The following is a 27,210-nucleotide window of genomic DNA, read 5'->3' on the forward strand; positions in this document are numbered from 1 at the left end:
CCTCAAATGATGATTCGAGCCTCAAATGATTATTCAGTACCCGGCCACTAGGTCTACTATACTATACTATAGGCAAAATACCAACCCGGGCAGCAAGGGATCTGAAACCAGACGTTCTTGATACGAATTCCTATTACGATAATATTCTCATCGCAATTTACCCACAAGTGGTATAAATGCGACTCAAAATAAGTAACGACAGTGTTCGTAGTATATTGTACGGATTATGCGGATACAAAGAGAAAACTGAGAAAAATAAGATTCGACAAGTGAGTATCAGCAGCTCGTGTCTATTCGGCATTATTTTAGGTTGATTTTTTTTCCCACCAGTTTAACCACAATTGTGGTTTATAAACATCAAGTGGTTGAAATATCAACGCTAGGTTCACTGCATTTGCACAGGGTTGTTAGTGTAACGTCTAGGGTCAGAGGTCAGCCTTCCTCAGCAAATCACAAGTTCAACCGTATAATGGTTCTGTTTATACCAGGTAATGAGACAAGTGGTGCTCATATATCAAAAAACGTAAAAAACAAGAGTGCAGAGCTAGAGTCCTTTAAGAAAGACAACTGAAAATATTCCTAAGAAAGATGGCCACTCAAAAAGAGCAAAACTATGGCTGAATCATTTCTTCACCAAAAATCAACGAAGAACGAAGGGTAAAAATCATAAAACCACAGATGCAGAAATCGTTTAAGGAAAGCACTTTGAAGCAAATTCCAAAGCTGGTCGTTACTATACCCTCTGCGTGGCTTTTCTGGTGCCTCTGTAATACTTATCTAAATTTAGCAACCGAGGCGATCAACTTCCAGTGGAGGGGGAAAAAATGACACGTTTCAACAACACGCAACGCTACGTTAACTCTGATTCAGATTATAACACACTTCAATATTTATAACGGGCAAATACTAAAGAACCAGAAATTGGTTCAAATGAAAAGTAATGCACAAATAACAGAATTTTGAGTATACAAATAAATATGCCTGTGTGCGTGTGTTAAGAGTACAACTTCCAATTTGGTTATTTTAGTCTTATCTACCTCTTCGGGTTGATCGTGCCGATGAAGACGAACTGATGAAATTGGTGATAGGACAAATAATCATACATTCATGCTTGACCAGGGTTCGAACCTTGGGACCTATGGCTTCGTAATGCGTTACGGTAACCACTCAGCCACGGAGGCCGGCGAGAGAGTAGCCTGAAGTAGCAGACTCCGGTATAGAACGATAGTATCTATGCGAACTCTACGAAAACCTTGTGGTAGGTAGACATTGACCCACACCAAAACTAACGCACTTTATCTTACCAGAATATAGTTCAAATATATACATAGCATTGTAGACTTACTTAATGGTGGTGTACTTTTAGGGGCTGAACATAATTTGGACACATGTATTTTCTTTAAGAACAAATACTAACGGCAGTGTTCTGGAAGAGACTAGTTATCCCAGCAAGTTCGATTAGGCTACAGAACTCCTTCCCTAAATTGAGAAGTACTTGTGATTTAACAGTTTCTAGCATAATTTCTTGGGAATAATTAGCTGAAGAAAACACTGGTGGGAAAATATCACACACACTTTAATCAAGGAATTACCATCACAGTTTTGTCAACTTTTTATGCCCTCTCTGGGATTGGACCTATGGTTTAGAATGAGTCTGAAACCATCACCAGGAATCAATTTGAAAATTATTTTATTACAAGGCATTAGCACTAACCATCGTGGCATCACTGAAATTCAAGCATTTCCGGAGGAAAAAAAATGCGTCAAACTAAAGTGTTGCTACTCTGCAGTCCCAGACTCAAGTGTTACGAACTTCCACTGAAAGCAGCTCCATCGCAGTCTGAAGTTATTCCTGGATGTTTATCTAAGGAGGAAACAACCACTGCACCAAGTGTTGACTTCCTGAAGATTCGTAAACAAGGCTAACAGTGTTCGTCAGTATAGAAAACGCTCAGATTCCTTGTCACGGAAGCACGATTATTCCTTTGCAGAGTTCATAAGTGTGTGTTTAGATAATACTGAATCAGAGGATTTCCTACATAACTTCAAAATTTCATAGAATATACTAGTCATATCGCGGTTTATAGTTTGGGAATTAACTGCACATGGCCGATCATTCAACTTTATGTGGTTCAGAAGAAAGATCAAATTTGTTACTTCCTTGTTACGGTGGAGTCCATCAGGAATATAACCTGCGGCCCCTTGATTACAGGACAACAGCGTTAGGCACTAAGATATCCAAGCGGTCGATACACATTGTCCACTGCTATTTTTCAATAACTAATGCATTCTATGTGCTTAGACGGTGGAATTGTACAGGTGATATTACATGTCTTTGAACCTGACTGTTGCAGGCACAGAAGGCAACTGAATCTCCTGCCTGGATATTCTTGTCTCAAACTCCACATTCTGAACGTTGCAGGCGTGTTTTCGTTGAGAGCACGTTGTAATAAAACGGCATGTTAATCAGAGGCATACACGAGCTATAAATTAGATCCGTCTGAATGGAAATAGTCTTGTGGGCTACCGTGGATGCATTAAAAAAATACAGCAACCATAACGTATGTTGTTTTTCCGCGATTTGCAACAGTATTGTTCAAGTTACTAGTTGAGTTCGCTCTGGTAGAAAAATTTACCTCAAACATAGGCGTATCCAGATATCGAGAACTAACAAGTCGCCAATTAAAACAGGAATATGTGATGAACCTTGCCACCGCATTGGCATCTAAAATTAAGAAACCTCACTCCCAAAACGTATAAAAATAGCAATTGTTTTCTTTTTTTCTTAAATAAAACTAGTAGATTCTAACGAAAACGAAGTAAGTGTCCCAAGAAGTCAGGTGTGAGGACACACTCCATTTTTGAATTTTTCCATGAATCAACTCAATGTGCATAGTTTTCGATATCGCGACTTCTCTTCTCAAATTCTGTTAATTCACGTCACTTCTCTATATCTTGCCTTATTCTCGACGATGAGGATAAACTGAGAAAATTGATGATGGGGCAAACGAAGATATATATCGACTTGACCAGGGTTCGAACCTGAGCCTTCTGGCTTCGAGCTTGTTGCACCGATCACTTAGTCACGGAAGCCGGATAGCGACTTTTCCTTTATAACTTTTTTAATATCCAGTCTATCTATATGGGTGTACGCTTTCACGTGTGTATGCGTTATATGCAAGTATCGCCTCCGCTTCTGAGAACTTGCTCATTTATATCAAAATATGGGTGTACATGTTGACCATTGGAGCAGATTCTCAAGTACTTTTATTCGTATGAAATGGAATCAGTGTTTCAACATTAGCGAAAATGACTATCAAATACGATCATCTCCGTTTAACATTAAAATAAATAATCGTTGACAAAGATCGAATCAAACTAACAATCTTCAATGAACATAGCGCTCACAGTTGGAAAAAAAAAAGGTTCCTTCGCGTTTCCGCGAGAAAAGAATCCCAATTCCTCACACCTTTTTCACAGCCATTTCGAACACTTTTAAAAATAACACCTTCAATGAAGACCTTGAAGACAGATTCCTCTAGGTATTTATTCAATATTCAACGCCGTATCCCCACGTGGCACATAATCAACCAGGAACACACGTGGTTACGTAATCTCTGCTCCAATTAACATACATCGCACACTACCGGAGGGTCACTGGCCGTCGCGCATAGAAGCAATCTCATGTAAGAAGCTTCCATCTGCGTGCTAATAGTGCGCGAGTACACGCACGTACACTGTGGATAAGTTCCCGTAACAAACCAGTGAGGCTCCAGTATTCCTAAGTTCAAAGGTAGACGTGCTGTAACAATTGACCACAAGTATCACATCTTATGGCCGTCAGACACTAAATGAGTTCCTTTAGCTTTGGCAGTCATTTGAAGTCTGAATCTCTCTCCCTCCATTCAATCAAGTAATGAAGGTCTAGGGCTGCCAGCGTCGCACGCGTCTATGTGTGTGAAGGATTTAAACAGTGACACGTAGTAATCGTGCTAAAATTCAGGCTGCTGAAATACTAATGTATTTATATTTGTTTATGATCTAACGTTCGTACATGTATGTGTGTTCGTTAATATTAACAATTGGATTGTCGGTCATTAAAATGGCAACGATACAGCTAACCCCGCAAAAAAAAAAAAAAAAAAAAAAAAACTGCCAAGAGCCCAAGGGAAATAAAATTGTAATAGCTGTCGAATTATAAATAAAGTTTAAAAAGAACCACGGCTTACCAAGTAACTTTTTACTGCGTGGGCCGTGGTCTACGCAACGCATTATATTTTTATAAAGAAGTTACGTTAGTCATTAGTTTTTTTAATATTTAGGAGGTTAACGTTTAATTATCCAGTTTTAGAGTACGTTGTGGGATGCTACAGGGGAAGGAAAGGAATCCTCAGTGATCATCCCATGCATTTTACAAAGCTAACCTCAGAGAGGATGAATTAATAAACAAATCTCTATTTACAAATGTTTAGTTTTCTTCCACATGGATGAAATTTTTATGAAATTAAATTTTGACTGAATTCGCACTCCATTCCCGGCGACAAATCCGTTGATTCAAGGAATTTCTGGACACACATTTGCAAATAGTCTTGGTAGACCGTAAGCAGGCACGTACCTAGAAATATATTTCGGGAGGGGGGGGTCCGAACCAAGTGTCTCAGGAATAATAATAATGTTTAAAATAAAATAATTACATTAAATCAAATTAATACTAATTACAATACATAAATTAATATTATATTATTATTATTACACAAATAGGTAAAAAGACTGTATAAGAATAGAGATATTCATACGCAGCTTACCTAAGATCGGAATAATTTACACAAAAACAAGTGTCCTGGCAATGAAATTAATGTCAAATAGATGAATAATTGAATATTTATCGAATAACAAAAATGTTACATGTAGTTGGAGAAAATTAAGTTGCTGATTAATATTTTATGCATATTATTTTGAGTAGTAGTGTACATAAATCTTTTGTAATGTCATTCAAAGCCGTATGATCCCAATATAATCCTTGCCTTCTAAAACGTTCAAAGGAAATTAATAAACGATTATGCAACAAATGCTAATATTTCCATTACTTAATTTTAGTGCTTGGTAAGTCTTTCGGGGGGGTCCGGACCCCACTAAATATGTCCTTCCTGTCCTTCAAAGCCGTATGATCCCAATATAATCCTTGTCTTCCAATAAGTTCAGAGGAAATTATACAACAAATGCTAAACGAGTATATTTACATAATTTAATTTTCGTACTTGCTAAATCTTTCTGGGGGTCCGGACCCCCCTAAATATGTCCTTGACCGTAAGGATCCTCGGCTCAACAGAATAGGGCTGACGGATCCAACGGAAAAGGTGAGCTAAAGCCAGGCACTAAAACAGCGTAAGCCTGTTACTTCTGCTTTAAACTGTAGCAGCAATTACTAAAAAAGAAAAGTGACATGGAAAGGAGAATGGTCGAGAAAAAATTGAGAAAGGCAGATACATCTGCAATGAGTAACAACGATATGTATGCCGTGACTTGATTCGACATGCATCTTACGAGAGGAGATGGAGAAAAACAGGGAAAGGACATGTAAGTGAATTTCAAGTGAAGGGAGCAAGTGGGAGAAAGGAATTAATTCGGTACAGGGTTCTGTGCCATGTACGAACAAATTAAGTTGTCAGTCCCGTGCAATAAAACTCATTTCTCCTAATTTAGATTGCGATTTTAAAGCGATATGACAAATCGAATGTTGAATCTCCGATAACTAGGTCCTTGGAAAGCTTTCGAGTGGCTGTCAAGAGGTGTGTTCAACTCAAACCTACCGTATTTCACCTCATAATCGTCGCAGATTGTCATTTTTTTCTGCAAAAATATGTCCATTATGTTAAGCTTTCTTAATAAATAATTCTTATGGTATTGCCGGTACTTAAACATAATTAACTAAACCGTCTTTGATGCCCGGAATACTCGTGAATATAGCATACCTTAAAACTGAATTGTCCAAATCATCGTGTCGCTACAAGGGCATGAAGGATCCAGAAAAGTGTTGAGGGAGAAGGGCAAGATAAGCTCTCACCGGATAGATCCTCGCTGATTAAAAAAGTATTTCCATTGTGTTTTTAAATTATATTCGCGGCACTGCCAGCGAATCACCACAATTAGGAATGGTACTGAGAAAGCCTTTTGAAAATCAAGATGGAAACAAGGCCAGGCCTTTTGTGACCTGTCGAAACGAGGTCGAGGAGACAGACGGACGTTCGTAAAATAATGAGACACTGTTCCAGACTCTCGGGCTCTATTTCGGTTATTTCACGTCGCTTTTCTACCTCTTGGGTTAAAAGTGACTGTGAGCGTGAATGACGAACTGATAAAATGCATGATAGGAGCATAGGACAAACAATGGTAAATCCAAGGTTCAAACCCGGGACCTCCGCACTATTGCCGCACATTAATAAAATTATGTGTGAAAAGTAAATATTTCATTCGAGAGACACTTTCTTCTACCAAGGCACCGGCTTCCGAGATGGCTTACGGGCGGAACCGAACAGAAAAATTGAAACTGTTTAATACAGTGCGATCAACGAAAAAACAGCCCCGGTTACGCTATGCTCCATACACCCTCCCTCCCTTCCTCGCAACCCCTCACTCCCCGCTACAAGTACACGTACATACAAGACGGCCACAACAACGAAACAGGCAAATGGGCCAACTATTAAACATGTACAGCGGGCCCGGTTTTTCGTTGAACGCACTGTATTAGACTTTAAAGATAGTCAAAAATCGCAGACAATGAACGGCGACACATTAGTTTTCTTTGTGACAACCATTTTAGATATGTAGTGAACAGCATAAAAAATATTTTCGATTAGATTCATATTGAAAGTTCCTATTGCGTTCTGAGTAAAGTAACTAATAGTAGCGAATGATTGCAATTGCACCATATTCAAAAAATAAATCATGCAAATTAGTTTTAAAATATTTACACAACTTTGCATATCTGAAATGAGCGGAAAGTTCGTGTGTTAAATTTGACAACCCCTCGTGGTTATGAAACGAACCACATTTTTCAAATCGCAAGTCTTGAAAGTTGAAGAGTCGGAAAAAATAAGCTGAACAGGTTAAAATATTTGTCGATTCTACATCGAATTATTTATTACAAATAAAATTCTGAAACAACTTTATTTTTAACTACTACACTTCATACTCAATAAATTCCAATGCCATAAAAAATAAAATAAAACTGGACGGGGTTGGATTTGAACGAGACACGTGCAATTTCTTGAAACAAAAACTAAAAAGCGCAAACTCGAGAACCTTACCAAGTGTCTTGAAACATGCATAACAAGCAGCCATTTTCCCATAGACACGTGTAGTTAGTTTTGTTTTTACTTCTTCGATATCCTTTTACTTTGTGTGCAAGACTGGCGGTATTTTCCTATTCTCTGTCTGCGTATCGTGACTCAGAAAAAAAATATTGGCTTATTTTACTTCGCTTTTCTGCCACTATTGGCTACTCGCGAAGATGGGGGTGAGTGACTTGATGAAAATGAAGGGACACTCGAAAGAACACCCATGTCCAGGTCAGGATTCGAACCCGGGACCCCTGTCGTCGTAGCGTGATGTGCCCGCGGAAAAAAAAAGAGTAAGGAACAGTCAACTTTTGTTTCGCCCTCTTGCTCTTGCGGCTGTCTCTGGGACAGTATTATTATTTGCTAAAAAAAACCTTGTGTCGTTTTGGCGGCTATGGTGTCGATAGTCAGAGTTGCTCGGCGACAGCGAAGCAGTTTTCGAAATTTCTTCTTTCGAAAAACCACCATGACAGTCGAAATTCAGAAAAAAAAAAAATACATTGAATTTTCAGTTTAATAAACTTAAATAGCCGGAAAGCATTGAGAATATCTAAACAGCGAAAGCAAATCGCACGAAGTTTCACTTGCATGATCTAGAGTGAATTCTAAACAATTTAGTTTTTCAGAATTTGGAACATAACAGCACTTTTTCGAAAGAAGAAATTTCGAAAAATTGTTTCCTTGCGTCGGCCAAAGGTTCAGCCGAGCCTTAAAAACTAAGTGTGTGTGTGTGGGGGGAGGGGGGGGAGAGACTTATTGGGGCAGTTCGCAACTTCAACGTTGTATGTCTGCATAACGTCATGGTAGTAGTATAATTTACCTGATGTATATCACAATCTTTTAATGACGTACTAAAGCAGGGAGGTGGAGCTTGCTCCAAAGTGTCTTGACGGGAAAAAATGTTTTTACGGTATTATTATACGTGTAAACCATACCGTAAACACAAATCTGGCTCTTGTTCTCATACGCTCAGTGGATACAAACTCCAAATAAAAGGGGATATTACTTGCCTGTCGCATTAACTGCTTTTAATCGTCCATCTCTCAGCTCTACATCTGCACGCAAAATGCCCAACTTGTTTCATTTTATCAAATGTGTGTTAAACGAATTACCAACATGCCAGGCAAATAAAACAGTTATCCAAAAATGGTTATCTGGGAAGGAAACGTGTTTACCACTGGCCTCTGTTCAAGGACGGCAAAATTTATCTATCGCTCAAGTTCTTAACATTCACGCGAACCTGCGCCTTATCGCAAACTGTCCACGAAAACACCCACTTTGACCTTTGGCAATACGAGGTACTGGCTCCCTGGCAGACTGGATTTCAGTTCTGGATGACAACCTTTCCACGTACATTCAATTCATTCATATCAAGGTATATTTTGAATAAAAATGCACAGAACATTCCTTATTGGACATGCTCCTTGCCCAGCTCAACAAACAAATCAGGTCTTAAGTATGTTTTGACATTTTAAATGGCGTCTCGAGTCTGCCGATTATTTGACGAGATGAACAGATAGATTAATTAGAACGCAATTTAAAGAAAAGTAGCAGCAAAAACTGAACGAACAGAATTGCATGTATGCAATGTTAGGTTTCAGAAACCGGTGCATGATAAATTATTTTGAATTTATTAATAGGTAGTAGTACTGGTTAGGAAACACAGTCTGTGACATAATAATGTACACAATGCTCATCATATTGTTTAGTCACTCACTCAGTTTTCCGCAATTCGAACTTGGAAGAATTAAAAATGCACGCCAATAAGTAGAGGAGAATGTGAACAATGTGTATTTTCGACCAAGAAACTCTTGATAAACATGTAAACTCATACACAGTAATTTCTGTCAATCAACTGTATAACCTAAGGCTGAATCATAACTTTTGTTCTAAATAATGCTTGTGTGCAACCCAATTTTGCCTGTCAGTATGAAAATGGTACATATATTGGCTAGCTTGTGTGGAAAGCTAACAACAGGTAAATATATCAAATTTTCTCGAAATGCCATGTTAACAGCAGGGGAAATGTTATCTTTCAGGGGTGCCTCCTCCAAGGTGCTTCACGGCAATCTTTATCAACTTACATTTTCTAATTTCGCCATTTTTAATGGTCTTGCATAGTGAATTTTCAACACGAGATTCTGCACAGTTTGCAGCACCAGGATAGTCGCTTGTCGAATATGGAAATTTGTCCTGGACGATATAAATCCAAATTGATCTCTGTCGTTAGGTATGTGATTTTTATATCGTTTTTGTGTGTTATCCCACACAAAATGTTCACATTCGACAATCTGTTAAGATTAAATGAATAATGTATACAAATTCCCACTCGGCAAAACTCAATTCCCCGAATTTTCCAATTTTTAGCATGGAAATATGATACAGACATTTCTTAAAACTATTTCTTCACATATACAGAACACCAAATTAGTGTTTACAAATATGTGAAACATGCACATACATCAGATGTACACCATTGCTATATTATATAAACCCCTAAATCGGGTTTGGGGATTTTATAATGAAATTTCTGGGCTTTTCCTGGTTTTAAAGGTCAGTGGAAACGTTTTGTATAACAATCAAGAATTCATTCTTTGGTTATTACAGATTATTTTAATATAGCAGTGGCCTTGGTAAGCAAATCACTGCGATGAGGATGATTAATGATTAGATGAAAGTTACTAAGACACTTGCAAACATGCCTAAACAGGGGCTCAAACCCCGAATATTTTTTTTTGCTACATCGTGAGTCGATGGCTCACCGTGCCACAGGAATATCGAATTTGGAAATCTTTTGATTACAAAATTGATTGTGTTGTAAGCTAGAAAGGAATCTTATAAACCTGTATTTCAGGGAAAATGCAAATGATAAACACCGGTGTCGAAAACGATGACGCGAAGGAAGGATCAGTCCACCCCAACAAATAAAAATAATAAATTTATGTAGTATATCTGACAATGAAGCATCGTATCGTGTATAATGACCGATGACGTATTTGGGAGGGGGATTCCAGAGAGTCAGCACCCCTCGAAAGACTTACCAAGTACATAAATAATGAAAATATGCTTGTTCAGCTTTTTTATATGATTGGGGGTTAAATAATTTCACCGAACTTATTGGAAGGGAAGGGATAATACGGCTTTGAATGAAAGTAGCAAAGATGATTTATGCACACTACTTCTTCTAACAGGAACTTAACTTTTCGTCAACTGGATGTAACATCCTTTCTGTCATTCAATAAGTATTTAATTCTTCATCTATTGGCATTAATTTCCTTACCAGAGCAGTGGTTTTTGTACAAATTTTGGTGATAACTACAAGTAATCTAGATAATGAATACGCGCTGTTATATCTCTATTCTTATGCAGTCTATTAAAGTTTTCATGTAATATTAATTTATGTACATATTTTAATTAATATTTCACAATTATTTTAATTTAAACATTATTATTATACAGTAGCTGAGACAGTTGTTTTGGACCCCTCGCCGAAATATATTTCTACTAGTAGATCCGTGCCCGACCATGACATGACCTATCCTAATAGTTCCAAAGTAACGACGCATTTTGTGTTAATCGTCGCATAAATAAGGAATAAAAAATCAAACTTTGGGTGAAGAATTTCGCGAGCCAATGCTTTTTTGTTTCAACAAATATCTCGCCATTAATATCATATTGTCCTTTTTTTCCTACTTTTTTGGGAGGGGGCGGGGGTACTCGTGATGAAAATTAATGGTAGTGAATACAGCAACTGCAGGCATTCGAACCTGTGACCTTTAGCTTATAACGCCTACTAATTTGTACTAATCTTAAAATATGATCGAGATAAGGGAAAATAATACTACATTCAATTTGCCAGTAATAATCTCGTGCAATAGAGAAATTAAAACTTAGGATGCACATGATGCGATCATAAAACTTGCAAAAAAAAAAAAAAAAAAAAAAAAAAAAGTAATTTGTGGATGGTATTGCAGAGCAGTAACACGAAGGTTCCGTCCTGTTCTTCCCACAGAACCCACGAACCGGTCTCCACGCCTACAGATTTTTAAGGCGGTAAAACATCTGCATTGTAACTGTATCCGGCATTAAATGCCTACGTTATCACGCCCAACTCCGAAGAACATTACTCGGACTGGAAGGCAAACATTAGGCGGAAATTCAAGGCAGAAAATCTGGAATTTTCAGGCTTCCAACGGATTCAACTTGAATTACCGGCATTTGAAATGTTTGGCTCGTCCACCCATTTCCAACGGCGATTCTGCTGCATTCACGCACACATCCACACCATACTGCTATAAACACAATGCGAACACCACAATCGGTACATTTACACCACACTGTTCTTTATGGAACACAAAAAATTACACATTTTTTAAAAGCCTCACGAACCTGGGTTGATTTAAACTTCATTCCTTCGCACACAGTACACGCTCTTCCCCCACTCAACCACTGCAGCAGCGAGGCCAGCCAGGTAGACCAACCAGCCGGCAGATCCCGAACGGTCGAAGTTGACAGTCGACTACAGCGCGCCTAGCGACAGTTGCTTGAACCGTATCATCAGCTGTTGAGGGCGGGAGCGCAAGGCTATTCGGCGCATCTGCCAGTTTTAAAATACCTGTTCACAGATTCTTCAGGGATGCACGAAGTATGTAAATTGCTCTCCAGCTCGCCGCAACATACAGATAATGAAGTAACTGCATATCCTAGCTGTTGTTTTGTCTTCCCGTATTACGCAACTATGTACTTATTCGCCACAATCGCGAGTAACAAAGTTACAACATAAAATAAGTCTTCTCTTCTTAACTATTACTTACTTCCAACCACTTGCATTGTATGGTCTACTTTATTTTTCTTGGCAAGATATAGGCGGAAGAAAATTGCAGTCATGGGATCACTTAAACATACCCTAAAATTCATACAGTTTACATTACATTTTCTAGCAGACAAACCAGGTAATGGTAAGAATCAATGTGATGCAAGGCAAGACTGTTTCGCAGGTTAGGACGAAAGATGCATGAATTTCCGCGTCTTCTTCAATAAGTCCCTAACACTCGCAATTTTCTCCTAGATGTACAAGATAAACGTAGCTTCGCTATAGCCACAGTTACTTTCACAGCTGCAACTCATTAACGTTACATGCTACTTCGCTACACATGCGAAAGTTTAACAAGAATTGTCACATACCCCTTACTATGTTTGACCATGACAGGTTTATTTTTCAAAATAACAGAGTTTTAGATATTTTAATTTCTATTACCACGAAGACGTAATTTACATAAAAATATTAAATCATGTTTTACTTCCTATTTTCAAATTGCGCTTTTTCTGTAGGACCTCACCGATGGCGTAGTGATAAAGCTGCAGTCTCGTAATCAGGTTCCGAGTTCTGTACAGGAATGATTCAGATCCTACTTTACACTGTAGGTCCAATTCCCATTACTTTATATGAGCATGAAGTGGACTTAAAACAACTTTTGACAGTATCCTGTTACTGATGGAATTTAATTTCAGTGAGGGGGAAAAAAAAGAATTTAACAAATTAATCCGGAATCAATTGAAACCTCGATTTCCTGGATGGGATGTATATTGGTCGAATTTGTTGAGGTCCACAAATTCGTTAATCGGAATCTTCGCTTTGAATTGGAATCCGAATCCCTGTAAAATGTACATCCACCGTGAATCGAACCTGGGATCGCTTAATTACAAGGCGATAGCGCGAGCCACTGCCACTACAGAACTCGTTCATATTATCAATTTGATCAGGCTTGGTGCACACAACCATCAATAATAATTTTCTCAGGCCCTAATTCAAATGCACGATCCAAGTCTTAAAATAACAACGACCAAAACAGTAGCTGAAGCGAGTTTCTTAATAGCACTGCTATAAGTCAATTGACTACTTTTGATACGTGGCACCGTAAGTTCATTTCCTTTTTAATGATAAGCACACAGACCATGGGCGTAAGGAGCGGGAAATTGTGAGTGGAAGGAGGAGGCTTAGTCCCAATCAGTGATTAATCCACACACCCCAACACCCCTCCTCCCAACACCAATTTTCACGAAAGCACAATTTATGGACATTTTAGCACTAAATATGCCTACCTTTACACTCCCCACCCCCAAGGTGAAACATTCTGGATAGACACCTACCCCAATATTCAAAAATTCTGTATTATACACCGTGTACCCCAATAGTTCAACGGTAACGCCCAGTATAGTTCGTTGCACTTTTTGCCGTTAGATGTAGTGCAGGTACCTCCGGCGCCACGTTGTTGCAAGGAAATTTCATTCAACCAAGTAGACGCTGTAAGCCAGAGTTCCGAAGATTCAACAAATGCCAGACTGCTGCTTTAAACAATAATTTGATTGGTTATCCGCACCACGTGACCATACACCACACTGTACGCGGCTCCAGAACGTAGTGCAAACTAGGGATGGCCAAACGGATCCGGATCCGGATCCAAAAGTTACGGATCTGGATCCGGATCCGAAAATTCCGGATCTGGATCCGGATCCGAAAATTCCGGATCTGGATCCGGATCCGAAAGTTTCGGATCTGGATCCGGATCCGGATCTGAAAATTTCGGATCTGGATCCGGATCCGAAAGTTCCGGATCTGGATCCGGATCCGGATCCGAGAGTTTCATATCTCAATCCCATTATAATATTACCACACCTTAAAAGGTATTATGATCTTCGATTACAAAGAAATTTTTCATTAGTTAGTCCTACAAGAATTTTTTTCAAGTGTTGTTCCTAAAATACTTTGTTACGCATCGGCTAACACACTCGTGCACAAAAAAATCTTACTTGTTTAACATAAAATGTCAGAGGTGATTTTGTAAACGCCATTGAAACGAATATGTATTCATTCCAATGTATTGGAAATGAAAACACACATAAATGTGAGACATTCCATTCCAGGATGAAACCTTTAACACATATAACAAGATAGAAATGTTATACAAAAATTATACAATTGTTCTACAGTTACAGTTTTACAAATTAAAATAGAACATTATAATATATGCAGTGTTATATAATTACAAAGTGTAAGACTAACAAGCGAGGTTATCTAAGTGTCCCCCTCCAATTTCCATGAAACTTGGCAGGCGTATAGTGAGGCCCAAATGAAGAAATACGTGTTTTTTTGTTTCAGCTAAAAAACGTTTTTAGGGGGCAAGAACCCCTCAAATGTCAAGATGAAAACAAATTGAAGTGAGGATCTGGCCCCTGTGCCCCTCCGATTTCCATGAAACTTGGCAGGTGTATAGTGGGATCCAACGGAAGAAATACGTGTCTTTTCGTTTCAGCTAAAAACGGTTTTAGGGGGCAAAACCCCCTCAAATGTCAAGATGAGGACAAATTGAAGTGAGGAACTGACCCCTGTGTCCCTCCGATTTCCATGAAACTTGGCAGTTGTATAGTGGGGCCCAATGGAAGAAATACGTGTTTTTTTGTTTCAGCTAGGGTGGTTTCGGGGTCAGATCCCCATTTCAATTTCTCCTCATCTTGACATATGAGGGGGAACCTCTATACACCTGCCAAGTTTCATGCAAATCGGAGGGGGAGACTTAGACCTCCCTTGTAAGTGTATTAATTAATTACAAATCGCGCACGCGCGCGCACACACACTATATATATATATATATATATAGATGTGTGTGTTTGTGTATGTGTGTATGTATGTATATTATATATATATATATATATATATATATATATATATATATATATATATATTAGCGGGTAACAATATGTTATAAGCACATTCTTACTTTCCAAAGAAGCGCATGTGGGATGGCAAAACGGATCCGGATCCGAAAGTTCTGGATCCGGATCCAAAAATACCGGATCCGAAAGTTCTGGATCCGGATCCAAAAGTACCGGATCCGGATCTGAAAATTCCGGATCCGCGGATCCGGATCCGAAAAATTTTAGAATCCGGATCCTTAGGATCCGGAACCAACCGGATCCGGATCTGGCCATCCCTAGTGCAAACACCAAATACACTACATGACACCAGTGCTCTCGAAGTAGAAATTCCTGACTAGGGTAGGGGGGGGGGGTGTTTGGTCGAGTTATGTTAGCTGGGGGATAGCATCCCCCCGCGTAGCCTCCACTTCAAGCACTGCATGGCGCCAAATCAACAAAGTATGCGATTCAGTGTTGCTCTCTGTAACCAACTAGACATGCGAGTGAAAAGAAAGTCAAATGTGCAGCGAATAGTGTTGCCCACGAGACGAGACTTTGGCCTGTCTCGTCTCGTGGAAATGCTGTGTAATGCTGTCTCGTCTCGAAAATATTAGTTTGTCTCGGGACACAAGATCAATCTCGTCTCGTCTCGATTTTTTAAAAGCCTGTCCCGTCTCGTCCCGTGGGCAACACTAGCAGCGAATTAGGGCTTACATCTAGAGAAGAGCTAATATTCCACATAAAGTATGCGGCTGTCAGAAACCTGTTTTTGATAAAACTGCCACCCCCTATTGGGACCAGTATATTTAAGTGAGTACTGATTAAATTTTATTTCCATAGCCGTAACAAAGGCCAATACTACGTAATGGTGGCTATAGCGTCAAATGAGAGTGAAATATCTCGAGCATGCTTATCGAAAGTCAAACATCCACACACGCACATGCAATGAAACACGCCCCCGAAGCATGCATGCAAAGCCACACTGCTTACGTCAAAAAACAAATTTCTAGTTGGGCAATACTCTTCACGGGAAAAACACTGCAAGCCAGATAAGATAAACCAGGTAATCGCCGCAATTCCATAGAGTACGTGTTTGTACACGTCAGGAACGGAGTTCTAGGTCCTCAACATTAAAATTGTACAGGGTGACCCCAAAAAAGATACATGAAATATTCTCTAACTTTTGTGGGGGCACCCTGTACCTTACGAACACTTTGCGCGTGCGTGTGCGTGTGTGTGTGTGTGGAACTAATAAGTACAACAATCCCCGAGCATGGAATCGTGTTATCTATTTTCAAGGAAGCCTCATAGTCGCTTATGTAGGGGAAATACACGAAAAAGATCACACCATCTAAAAATCGAACCCGCGAAGCAGCCAAGACGCCCGAACGACTAAGCCGCGCGTCAGGCTAAGTTTGCAGCAGGTTTTATGTATCAATCCGCGCGGGAACTGAGCACAGAATCTTCCGTGCCAGTCTTGCCTCAACCGCCGAGCTGCTTACATCGCAGGCACTGAGAAAATCCACAGTATTGCCAACCGCACAACACATCAAAACCCGCATGCATGTCAAGCGGAATATATTTGTGTTTCTTTTTGTCTCCTGAAACATAACATTTTAGAAGTACTTTCGGCGCATAAATTATTTTGAAAAATGTGTCATTACTTCATATAAATGCGAAATATCTTCGAAACATGAGAGTATTTTTCCGAGGGGGACAAACAAGTCACATTTCCCCCAAAAGAGTGTAGTTCCCTAATAACATTGCTTAAATTTGAATTTATTGTGTTAATGCAATAATTAACACATATTATTGTGGCTAAAATGAAATTATATGTGTGAAATACATAATTTTTGGTTGACTTTCATTTTGCAGGGAGGGAACGGCCCCCTTGCCCCCCCTTCCGGACGCCCATGAGCATGTGTGTATATTTCGAGCACGCAAAAATAAAAATAAACAAAGATATAAGTAAACAACGATAGGCCCTCTTGAATTTAATGACAAATTATTGTTTTTGGTTTATAAAAAAATACGTTTATGAAAACCTTTGTTACTGTAAGACACACGCACTTCAAGTTATACCAGCAAAAAAAAAAAAGTATGATTTGTTATTGTGGATATATACAATCAGGTGCATTGTCTGCTGCTATTATTCTGGTTACAATTTATGAATCACTTCACTAAACCAGGATTCAAATCTTGGTCTGTCCATTTCTTGCTAATCATCCATCCCTTTCCTTGCACGGAACAGTAAATATATGCGCCTTCAACAAAGACGTCATTGCCGTCAGTGGGTGAAACAATAAGCCTCCCCCTTCCCCTCTCCCTTTCTCGTCGGTTTCTTCAGCCCTGGCGGTGGTTTTGCATGGTGATATATAAAATCAATATAACGCCCACGCCCCTCCCAGAGTTAAAGCACGTCTGGTCCAAATAATAAACATGTTTCTTCTCACGGGGATATCTTTTAATACCGGGGACATTCTTTTGTAGTCAAACAACAAACAATCGTTTCCTCTTCCTAAACTCAAACCGCAAATCATTCAACACCCGGGATACAGTTCGTGCGCCCATTGACGGCAAATCACCTCACGCCCTGTTTTACTTTGATCTTGTTTCCGTAAGGAGGATTATGCATTTTAAACAACTTGCTTGATTTGAAGAGCTTTTCCCTTCGGATGAAGCCCACAATAACACTCGCTGAACAGGAGACCTTGCTTGATTCAGCCATTCTCGCCGCTGTATAGCACGATTATTAATCACAATAAACATAGGGTTAAAATAGTGGGATGTGCAACACTGGTATCACGGATTCCACGCGCTCTGCAACGTATTCAGTCTTGCTCAACTCGCACTTGGGCTTCAGGGATTCCTCAGCTCAATACAAACTCCAGTTGGCGAATCTGCGGATCCAAGTTCGTCTGCACAGTGATTGCAACCGATCAAGTCCACACCTGCTAATGGACGTATTATTTTGTCTGTATTTTACAAATTAAATAACTGTTTTCTTGCAAGTATGCAGTTGTGTCGGAATAGAACCCGTCTCAGTGGAACTATATTCTTGCGCGCACGTTTGGATCTACATATGCGAAAACCTGCTGCAAGGTTAACCTGACGCTTGGCTTAGACCACAGCAGTTACTTTCATGTGCATCTACGATAAACAGTCATATCAATTTGGAATATGAAATGCGATTGTTATTATTGCCGGCCTCTGTGACAGTGATATCAAGGTAACGTTAAACGAAGTCAGGTGAAGGCACGGGTGTATCGATGTGTTTGTCCCATCATCCACTTTATCATTCGTCCTCGTCGCCGTGATTGCACACAATAAGCGGAAAAGCGACGGAAAATAACCGAAACAGAAATAACTGAATTATTAATAGGAAAAAGGGTCCAAGGAGGTGGGGAGCGAAACCTATAACCCTTCCTCTGAAAGATCCAGTTTGAGATTCTTGTCCAGGTCGGAAACTGGGAATAATAATAATATGGAATTGGTGCGGGGCACACCCACCTGCTAACACCTGGCGAAAATATTTTTCTCAAACATGCTGATAATAGCAAACCTAACCCTCCCAACCAACGTACATACATTATTTACACAATTACAATTCTAATAATGCCTACGCTATTAGGTTAGGTAGGAGGTCAGGTTTAGGGCTGTTAGCAACCCATTTTCGCGACGTGGGAACAGCTACATGTGGCTCGCACTCGACCCATAGAAACAGACACGCACGCGAGCGAGTGTACGAACGATAGAGCAATCAAATAATCAAAATCAAGATGATGACTGAGCAGTGAACGTGCAAAAACCAGTGCGTGTCTGGCTTGGAAAATTTAGTAAGAAAAAATGGAGGAAATATGCTTCCAATTTTCGCTACCCGGTACCCTGCCGAGCCAGAAAACATTTAAGAAAATGTAGAGAAACTCGTTTCGCTTTTGACTGCACATTCAAATAAAATTTAGGAGGGCATAAACCAACAACAGAGCTATGTTTTACTACATTAAAAAAAACAGTTCACCCAAAGGCAAAACATATTTTGCTCATTTTCTCGCCATTTTGTGATTTTTTTTTTCCTTTTCTACTTTTAGATTTTTTTTATAGTGTTAGTTGGCGCAAGAATACCTTTTTTTTACGGACGCTCTGCTTCGGTGGGATCTCCACTGTTGCGAGAATTTCCGCAATATCTCTACCGAATGCCGCATTTACGCCTGACCTTCCTGCCAGCACGTTCGCCGGCAGCTATACAAACCAAGGTCGAACTCGGCCAAGCCGATAAGAACGTTCTTTTACAGCGCAATATCATCTCCAGCCTTACACGGGAAGTTCGGGAGCGCGAGAAGTAATGTTTTTTCAATTGACGAATCCACGAAGTTGTTGCCTGTGAAAGAACGACGCTGTAGAACACGATGTTTTAAGGATCGGCAATGTCAGTCGATGGCGTGACACGTTTACATTTCATGGTCGTGACGGAAATCAATACAGGAAAGCACGAAAAGAGGGACGTCAAACATAATAATTCAGTGTCAATCGTTCAATTTGTCTTCCGAAGTTGACTCTTACCCAGCGGAGACGAGTCTTGTTGAAAACTATGTCAAACCTAATTCTCAGTTATGTAATGCGTAAACTTTGTTTACAGCTTCGTAAATGAAGCATTTGAATGACGAAATTTACAAAAGTGTTGTTATATTTTAGCAAAACGTTTTGAATTTTTGGCTATTATTATTGTTATTTGACGGTACCAATAGGTAAAGTTCCCCGTGTCATGAAGGCACATATAGGAAGATGCGGTTGTAGTTCCCTACACATTCTCAATTTAACCTTTACCCGCTAGGCACACCTGACCGTTTTATGCTGGGACAAGGCCGGACAAATTCAGACCTTAGATCACCCACCCCGGGAATCGAACCAGAGTATCCCGCGTGGCAGTCAGGTATCTTACCGACCGGACAACCTATGTTATGGACAACACTTTTTAAAAATCGAGAGAGAAAAGACCTTTCGAGACTGGCTGATCTATTCTAGCAAGGTTCACACTTTCTTTGGAAAAACTCCTTCTCTGACTTTCCCAAACAATTTTGAAGTTTTACAGGTTATTGTGCATGGCCGTATTTAGAGGTTTTTTTTTTAGGGTTCAACCCCCCCCCCCCGAAACTTCTGGCATATTGGATTAATGGAAGTTTAGAAACCAAAATTTGACACATTTTCAAGAAATTATTTGCAGTTTCACAAAAATACAACAGCGAGACAATTCTGAAATGATCGAGCTAGAATTTTGAAACATTTTGAATTCTTCAATTTGAGCGAAACGGGTTTAATTCTCAGAATCGCAGCTCACCCGCGACCCTTTCATTTTCACTTCTGTTGTCCTCTTTCCAGTGCTGTTCCTATATCAGACTGAAAGTTCCCTTGTGATTGTCCCAAAATTCCCGTTCCAACTTTTAAATTCCCTGTTCGATAAGGGTTTAAAAACCCTTTTATAAGAGTTCAAACCTAGGATATCCAGCTTCGTAGCGCATTACATTCACTACTCTTCACCCAGCGGTCGATATAGTACATACATTTAACCTATATGCGGTCCTATAAAGGACATACTTGTATAGTGTGTAGTGGTTGTATATAATGTTGTTTGGTAAATATAGGAACAATATGAGCGTCGGAAAGTGGGATCGAACTGGTCCATAGAACCCCCTCGCCCCGAATTGACATAGTTTATTGCAAGTTACAAAATAGCAGAACGTTTGTTAGTTTTACTGTTAATAACGAAAATAATGTCCAGTTAGTATTCGAACAGAATAACCAAAGAAAAATGACGTTATATCGAAAAATTGAGGTTACAATACAGGCACCATGTTATGTTTTACCATTTAATCCAAAGAATAACTGGTTCCACACTTTTCAAAAATCCCAAAATTAAGTTTTATGTGAATAGTCAAACAACATAAACTTTATGATTAAAATTTCTCTTACTTTTAAAGCTTTTTCTTGAGGTACCTAAAATTTAATAACAAAATATAATAACTGTGCATCTCAGTACATAATGCATGAAACGTAAAAATAATAATAAAAACATTTGTGCTGCATATTCACAATTCTGATGGATAAAGTAGAAAAGTCTCCTTAAGGATATAAGGACAGTAATACTAATAATAATAATAATAATAATAATAATAATAATACGTTTGTATCAATTAGTTATTTATACTGAAATTTTAATTATTAATTAATAATTATTATTGTTATTATTTCTATTATTCAAATTTCTTGCGATGCGCATGGGAACAATTATGAGTGAACACCCCCCCCCCCGAAATCTTTTCCTGCCTACGGCCATGTTATTGTGGTATACACTTGCTATTCAAAATAATAAGGTTTATTCTGCATTCTTAAAAAAAATTAAAGAATAAAGGAGCCGATTTTAATAAAAGTTGATTTTCTTTCACTCCCAATTCGTTCAATGTACATAAAAAAACTTGAGTTGCCGGACTTTTTTTAAGCTTTTTGGACCTTTATTTAAAATTTCCTGATTTTTTTCACAAAGTTGATTTTCTTGATTATTTTAAGGATTTCCCATGATTTCCCAAATCGGTAGTATCCTGTCTAGTCTCAATCGAAAATTTGAAGTATACTCTGTGACGGGACGAAACCGAGAACGAGACCTTCCTAGTGTGGTGGATAACGCTGTCGCCTTGTAATCAAGGGCTCCCAAGTTCGATACCCTGGATACCCACTTTAAACTGTAGGCCTAGCCCTGATTAGCCTGTATAAGCATAAAGTTGACGTGCACTAAAACGTCTTGAGATCGAGAACGAGAGAAGGGCTTACTCAATCGCGCTATTCATTTCACATTTTATGTATTCTCTCTTGAGTGTGATATCTTACGGTACGTGACAACACAAAACATCAACAAAAACTATGTCCGTCAAAAAAATGATGACAGTTTTGTGCATACGAAGGAGTACGAGGGTCACTATTTATATTTTGAGCCTAACAATGAAAAAACAGGAATTTGGCATTGAAAACTGCTTTATTGTTTTCTCCTTTATGGTCAATACACTTTTGCATTCGTTCGAACCATTTGTCAAAGCAGTTTTTCCAATCTTCTTGAGACACCTCCATAATATGGTTTTTGAACGCATCAACTGCGTCTTCCGCCGACGAAAATCGTTGTCCACGCAATTTATTCTTGACATTCCGGAACAAGAAGAAGTCATTGGGTGCCAAATCAGGACTGTACGGCGGATGACCCATCCATTCGATTTTTTGACTGTTCATAAAGTCGGTTGTTAGACGAGATGTGTGACAGCTGGCATTGTCTTGATGAAGAATGATCCGACGGCGTTTGTTTGTTTTCCGTATTTGACCGAAGACCTCTGGCAAACAAATTGTTGTGTACCATTCAGAGTTGACCGTTCTACGTTCCTCTAAAGGCACAGTTGCCACATGACCAGTTTTCCCGAAAAAAACGGGCGACCATTTGTTTCGAAGTGCTTCGAGCGCGAACAACTTTTGTTGGATTGGGTTCATCTTGAAACACCCATACAGTCGACTGCTGTTTACGTTCCGGCTCATATGCATATATCCATGATTCGTCACCTGTTACAATCTTATATACGTCTTTTGAAGCACCACGATTGTATTTATTGAGCATTTGTTTGCACCAATTGACGCGAGAGTCTTTTTGAGTTTTTGTCAAATTGTGTGGGATCCAACGAGAACATACCTTTCTCACAGCTAAATGATCATGTAATATTTTATATATGCTGGTGGAACTAATGCCTATGGTTGCCTCAATCTCACAGTATGTCACGTGACGATCTTGCAGTATTAGGTTTTGCACAGCATCAATGTTTTCTTGAACAACAACTGATTTTGGACGACCTTCGTGAATCTCGTCGGTGAGCGAATGGCGGCCACGATTAAATTCGTTATACCAGCGTTTCACAGTGGCAAAGGATTGGGCTTCATCGCCAAATGTGGAAGTAAGTTGATCGATGCACTCTTGTCTTGATAATCCACGTCGAAAATCGTAAAAAATCATCGCACGAAAATGTTCACGAGTTAATTCCATTTTATTGTTGTCGCGCAATCTCCAAGGCAACATAAACAACACAAATGAAGCTATTGACAAAACATTTGAAGTACGTTTAGGGTCAATAATGCCAGACGATTCCGTGCAAACGTCAAATCGCGCCTAACTTCAATCAGTGTTGCCAAGGCTCAAAATATAAATAGTGACCCTCGTAGTTTACAAAGGTTTATTCTTTCGTTTGATTGTAGTTTGTGACGTCACAAGACGGCTATACAGCAAGTAACTTTCCCAAAAACTAGAAAATGAAAATTCGAAGTTCGATTCGAATAAATGACGCCCCCGCACCGAAAAGAAATAACGGCTTCCAACACTGGCCAAAAAAACTGCTTTTTCAATATTGTCACGAGGCTTCAACCAGTACAATGCGATAGTGGAAAGGATCATCATGCAAGTTAGTACCCAGTGACTAATCGCCCTACCAGCCACATTCCATCTCCCTGCGAGCCTTCCAAGATTTCTCTTGACTTCAGCAAATGGTCCATGCGACACAAGGAGACGCTCGGGAAGTAAACATTAGTCATGTTGGCCGATGAAACGGCACGAGCGCTAGCAAAACTCCCTGGGAGTCACGTACCCTGCAGGCATATACTGCAAACATGGGAGTGCTGGAAAGGGAAAAGCAATGACCGTGCGCCAATGGCAGTTGCTAAAACGCTTATCTTTGTTGTTTGTCTGGTATTCAGCAGAGGTGGTCATTTTCGTTCAACCTCCCTCACCCTCACGGCTCAGCTTCGCCCTCACCCTCACACGCCCTCACCCTCACGACTCACCAGTCGCCCTCACCCTCACACGCCCTCACCCTCACGGCTCGGCTTCGCCCTCACCCTCACGATTTGCCTTTCGCCCTCACCCTCACGACTCACAGTTCGCCCTCACCCTCACACGCCCTCACCCTCACGACTCACCAGTCGCCCTCACCCTCACACGCCCTCACCCTCACGATTTGCCTTTCGCCCTCACCCTCACACGCCCTCGCCCTCACGACTCGCCTTTCGCCCTCACCCTCACACGCCCTCACCCTCACGACTTGCCTCTCGCCCTCGCCCTCACACGCCCTCACCCTCACGGCTCACAGGTCGCCCTCACCCTCACACGCCCTCACCCTCACGGCTCGGCTTCGTCCTCACCCTCACACGCCCTCACCCTCACGGCTCGGCTTCGTCCTCACCCTCACACGCCCTCACCCTCACAACTCTGCTTTCGCCCTCACCCTCACACGCCCTCACCCTCACGGATCGATCTCGCCCTCACTCTCAAACGCCCTCACCCTCACGGATCGATCTCGCCCTCACCCTCACACACCCTCACAAGTCTTCGGAGGGTGAGGGTGAGGTCTGCCCTCATGAGGGTTGCCCTCCGTAGAGAGTTAGCGATGTTTGAAGAAATAACTGGTTCCTTTACCACGTGCATTTCATACATTGAAATGACATGAAATTGTTAACTCATTCATGTGAAGGAAGTTAATAATAATGATAATAATAATAAATTTTCTTTATTAAGCAAGAAGGTTTAACAATGAGTATCATTTTGGACTAAGATTATTTGAGTTATACGTTGTCACAAAAATCGTGTCATACGAGTATACAGTATTGTGGGTGGGCCCTTGGGTGGGCCACTGACAGTAGCGTTCACTTTATAAACACCTTATCATTGGAAGATGCAACTGCTCTGTCTTTATTTCTTGTTGTTTATCACACTATAACAATGATAATATACAAGCAGCTGAGTTGTATCACTTCATTCTCTGCCCAGAGATGTTGGACTTGATCTCACTACGTCACAATTACCGGAATTCCATAGATGAGAAAGACTTGCCCCGCAGGCGTTCAAAGCCCCTACACCCACCCTCTTGTCTGCAAGGACAGTTTGGATTTGAAAAACAACATTCCATTCACTGATCTTCTTGCAAACCGTGATGGAAATCTGCATCTCCAACAGGAGTAGCTTGAAGTCAGCTTATAAATGGAAATATGTTCACTAAATAGAACGTAGAAGCTTTTAAAAGGGGGAAATATACTGCTGGACAATGAAAACCGGACACTTTAATATTTGACATCTGAATTGCAATAACAGCTCGCAGGTATATTACAGAATGTTCGGCAGATCATGTAGTACCATATGCACCATTCATAGGCTCGGACTTTGTTTATGCATTCGTACTTAATTCACTTTCTGCAACATTTAGTTAGCCCTTGTACCAGAGCTTTTATCGACCCATTGCGTTATCACAAAAAATGCAAGTGTCCGGTTTTTTTGTCCAGCAGTATATATTGACGGGGCATAAATTTCCTGATTATGAAGACAGAACAATCAAAGTACAATAGTACTGTGCTACAATTTTGAATATGTCAGTCAATTTCAAAAATTATTTTTCATTGATTCGTGAATCGCTGATTGTATCGTGTCGTGGTTAAATAAACTTTCCTTTGTCAAACAGACTAGTGCCCACGCTGTCATTTTGACAGTGGCGCAACTACAGGGGAGCAGGGAGGCATTGCCCCCTAAAGCTTCGACGGAAGTAAATTCTAGGGGGGCAAACGTTGACGGCCAAGGGCATTTCCAGGGGGTACATAGGAGCAATTGCCCCCCCCCTTGATTTCAAATTTTGTGCAAATAAAATACATTTCGTAAAATTTTCTTGCTCGCTTCGCTCGGACTGCTTGCTTTACTCAATCTCGTCAAGTTCAGAGCCGTAGTTAGGGGGCGGCGGGAGTCGGCCATGGACGCCGAGCGATCTAAATTAAAAAAGCTATAAAAGAGAGAATGCCATGGCGCCCCGTGAAATTATTTGCGCCATATTAAATCAATATTCTTTTCAGTTTGGAAAAATTGGATCTAAATATTTTCTTATACGCTTTGCTCGCAATATAATTGTTTTCTATAATGTAATATATTTAGGCAATATACATCTGTTGTACATATATGTATTGAATAAATTTTGAATTTGTACACAATTTAGTGGCAGCATGTTGCATATGTATTTTCTTATTTTATGTCGCTCCATATTGCATATGTGTAAAACATATGATGTACATGAAAGTTATACATGTCACGTGTACGAAAAGAATTATAATCGGAATGCATTTATCGTGCATTTTCTGCCATTCAAAAATACAGTTTGTGTGATTGTTTTCCATTATTAGCTAATGTGAAATTGAAAGTGTTGAAAAAATATTTCAAATCGTTTGACCAAACAAATGCTTTAGCACCGACTTCTACCCCTTTTTTTGCGTAATTTAAGAGGATAATAACGTTTTTGATGCTGCTGCTGCTGCTGCTGCTGCTGCTGCTGCTGCTGCTGCTGCTGCTGCTACTACTACTACTACTACTACTACTACTACTACTACTACTACTACTACTACTACTACTACTACTACTACTACTAATAATAATAATAATGTCATTTTACTACTACTACTACTACTACTACTACTACTATTGGTACTTTTACCCTGGTACAGTGGGATCCATAAGTATTACCAAGCAAATTGTCCATCACAACATTTACTCCCTTTGTTTTATGCAATGAGAGCTTCACAAACTGACAAAAAAAAACACCAAGCAATCTGCTTACAACCTCTGAACCAGTATACATAAAAAATCAGTCCTTAAAAATACGTAAGATTAAGATAAAAACCAACGAAAATAGTCATGGACAATTTGCTGAGCAATACTTGTGGATCCCACTGTACTTGCCCCGCCCCGACAAAAATTCGTTGTTGCACCCTCTGCGTTTTGGAATCCAAGGATTCCACTTCTAGCTGGTGTACAATTTAGTACTTCTCCCATTGTAATTGTAGGTGCAGTAGATATTAGCTTATTTGAGCATAAAATTTACGTCTAACAAACTACATCCCTTGATAACGAATATAAAATATTACTACCTTGTTGATGGGCAATGTACATTGCTTCTTTTTCTTCTTATTTTGAACCGGCCCTGATGCGGAGTGGTTAGCACATCGCGTTACGACGCAAGGGGTCCCGGGTTCGACTGTCGGCTTGTGCATGGATGCTTGTGAATCACCATTCATTAATTTCATCATATCATCTCATCACACATCCCCATCTTCGCAATTAGCTAAAATTGGC

General features: G+C 39.8%; 1 protein-coding gene across 4 annotated transcripts in view; it reads right to left on the reverse strand.

Annotated features, from left to right (window-relative positions):
- The window catches only part of LOC146001950 (SUN domain-containing ossification factor), a 168,033-nt gene that overhangs the window by 115,614 nt on the left and 25,209 nt on the right, over nt 1-27,210 (reverse strand). Inside the window, exon 1 of one of the 4 annotated variants that reach the window (XM_083139688.1) lies at nt 11,727-11,849. The exons of 2 other annotated variants lie outside the window; for them this stretch is intronic. The gene's annotated coding sequence lies outside the window, so the exon portion shown is untranslated. Of the gene's footprint in view, nt 1-11,549; nt 11,569-11,726; nt 11,850-27,210 lie in introns of those variants that run through there. One more of the 4 variants, XM_083139694.1, reaches the window with a different exon arrangement.

This window comes from Lepisma saccharinum, chromosome 1 (genome assembly GCF_977018435.1).
Source record: "Lepisma saccharinum chromosome 1, izLepSacc3.1, whole genome shotgun sequence".
NCBI lineage: Eukaryota > Metazoa > Arthropoda > Insecta > Zygentoma > Lepismatidae > Lepisma > Lepisma saccharinum.